Genomic DNA, 3,197 nt, shown 5'->3' with positions numbered 1-3,197 from the left:
CTGATGAATTCATATTGGTCATTTTTTGATATGTGATCTGAATGTCCCAAAACTGAGCAAATGTCACGCAAAAAAGAAATGAGCACTATTGCTTCGTAAACTTGAATTGACCAATTAGCTTAACCAATAATACTTTTGTTTTTTGAAGAAAATTCGGATGCCTTTTTATGTGCTAGAAATCACTAGGCTTGGGTGTAGCTAGCTCACTACCATGCGTGATCAATTAAACCAAAAATCACTAGCTAGATGGTGAGCAACCATGAGCTGCTCCTACTACCGGATGCATTTCTCACCCTCCGTTCTCCGGTGGTGTCGGTGGTGTCGTGCACGACGGCTAGGGAGCGGCCGGCTAAGGTGCGGCAGGAGCGCCGCAGTAGCCATGCATGAGTATGATCTAGCACACCTAGTGTTTATCTAAAGTGCACAATTCTAAAAACATGGTAGAGCGGAATAAGAACATACCGTGCATATGGTACTTATTCAGGTGCAGTTTCGTATGGCTCCAAATAAATATCTCCACTTTTTTTATCAAGAGATGGGAGTGGGGCGACCGGGCGATCCATATGGCCTAATAAAGGAGCGTTTCTTTCCGCTCTCCAAGGAAGAGCACAAAAGTAAAGGTTCTGCACAAAAGTAAAGGTTCTGCATGCCCATCAATGTGACGCTCATAGTTATTGGGTGGCCGCTCGGATTAAGGACCATTAATTATACATGTTTGTTTGGTTTCACGGGATACCAGCGTCCACGTCAGCGATCCATAGGGTAGCACATCTGATCCGTCCATTGCTTGCTCGATCCGCCCATTTCTTGCTCTCTTCAACTGACAAGCAACCAAGAGAAGACTTGTTTGCCTCTATAAGTACACACCCACCGTCAACAACCGCGTGCGGGAATCGTGTGCGACTTAGACTTTGACATTGTCGAGGAGAGGAGAGGAGGGAGGAATGAGCGCAATGGACAGCCGAACGATCGCGAGCTGCTGTCATGGGGAGCGGTGACTACTTCCCATCCTGAGCGAGATCTTCCAGTAGGTAATCCATCCTCTGTTTCTTTGTTTTACTTTGTTCCATGATGAATCAGTTCATCCTTTTATGATGATCTAGTCTCCTATATTTCCTGCGCTCAAGTGGCTGAGGCACTTCTACTCAACCAGTTTTTGGTATTGTTGCTTTCCTCTTACCAATCCTGCATAATGAGATAAGCATCCAATCTCAAATTGCTAAGAGACTGGTCCTGCTCGAGTCTTCTACTCTTCTTCGTCCGCCATTGTCCGACTCTGGCCTTGCCGGATGTCTCGGAGCTCGACATCAGTGAAGGATGATGACCCTGGCGCGAGGCACCGCGCCGGGGCAAGTCACCTATTCGGTCACGGGGTGCCCCAGGCCTCCGTTATGCAGGATGAGCTTGTTGGCCGGGGATTAATTGAGTTCCGGAGTCGGCGAGCTCGTGAGGTGCTGGACGGGTCACGGCTAACTTAGCAGCATCCGGGATAAGGAGAGTACAGACGGTGTACTGCTCTGTACTGCTTTGTCATCTCTTTACGATGGACACAGTAATTTCCGGCCAGTCGATCATACTGCTTTGTCATCTCTTTATCTTACGGACTTTTATTTACTAGAGTTTGTGCATTGCCATTCTTCTTTTGAACTGATAACTTCGTTATTCCCAATCAGTTTTCAGCTATTTTCTTCATATTCAGTTAATGAAGTTGTAAAACGTTGCTAAAAAGATAAATACATGCATATTGGTGATATTTCTTTTGGGCATCCTCAGCTTTGCATGTGTCAAGATATGAAAAGTAACATGCATTATCATTGTGTTTATTTCTTTGTAGAATTAGACCACGTAATGTACGTACAATTAGTAATTGCTCTCCTCTTAATACTGATGTGCTCTGGTGGAGTGCCAATAGCATCTCTCTGATGTACTTTCTGGTTCAAGCTTCGGTAGCCATTACCATGAGAATTAGGAAAAAAATGGTTGCTTGCATTGCATGTATTCCCCACAGTTCCATCGGTCCATCCAGTTCTGAATTTGGGTCATCCACCTGGTTGTTTATTTTGCGATTTCCTTATTGGTCATCCATGTCGGCACACAACACAGCGAATATAAGCTATCGGATGTTGCTTCCGGATTTTCTTAGTGCTCATCCATGTGGTCCATAATACTTTGATTTAGTTTGTTCTGTACAATCCTACTGTTTCTTTGATAATGAAGTTATTGACATCAGATGAAATGACATAGGGAGAAATGGGCGCGGCAATAAGCATCAAAATGGACTACTTCTGCGCCTTAAACGCTGCTGGCGAGTGCAGCCCCATCGCCCTCCGCCTTACCGCTGGGGCCATCCACCTCAACCCCGGGCAACTACATTGTTAGATTGTTCGATTTCTCTCATTATGTTCATATTTGTACTAGATTGAGAAAATATATTGTGATTTTCTAACTATAGAAATCTGCCATACAGGTTGAGTTGTTTGATAATTATGTTTTTTTTTCGAAATGGGATTCACCAAAGGACGGCGCGGCAGAGCGCGCTGGGTCCATCTAGTATATATGTAGTAGTTGAATCAAATGGCTAGTTGATTTTACCGTTTGCAACAATAATTAGTGATTATATCTTCAGACATCTACTTTGCAAATGAAATGCTGTGAGAGAAGAAAATGTTGGTAACCGGATCCTGTGAGAGAAGAAAATGTTGGTCACCGGATGCTGACTCATATATCCAGCTCGTCACTAGAATACCGCCAAGATAATCATATCTATGAATCGAATGGCTAGTTGATTTTAGCGTTTGTAACAATAATTAGTGATTATATCTTCAGATATCTACTTTGCGAACGAAATGCTTGGAATATATGTGATCGAAAAGTTAGTGGTAGAGCTATCTGCTTGGATCTAGCTAATTGGTACTATTAGACAATCTGTATGTATTCCAGGAGTTTGAGAGTTGCGAAACCAAGAAGGCAAAATCACTTTGATCAAGTTGTCACAAATTGCATCAAACGAGATATATTACATAACTGAATATTCCACCAAATAAGGAATTGATCAGTACGTCAGTTGGATCCAGGGCATATAGCACTACATCTACGTCTACTCTACGGTACAATCAGTTGGGATTCAACCACAACTATGCCAGGTGCTTCTTTATCGAAAGAAAACTACTCCAGGTGCCTGAAGTGGCCGTCTTCGA

This window comes from Lolium rigidum, chromosome 6, assembly GCF_022539505.1.
Source record: "Lolium rigidum isolate FL_2022 chromosome 6, APGP_CSIRO_Lrig_0.1, whole genome shotgun sequence".
NCBI lineage: Eukaryota > Viridiplantae > Streptophyta > Magnoliopsida > Poales > Poaceae > Lolium > Lolium rigidum.
Note: the sequence above shows the minus strand (reverse complement) of the source record.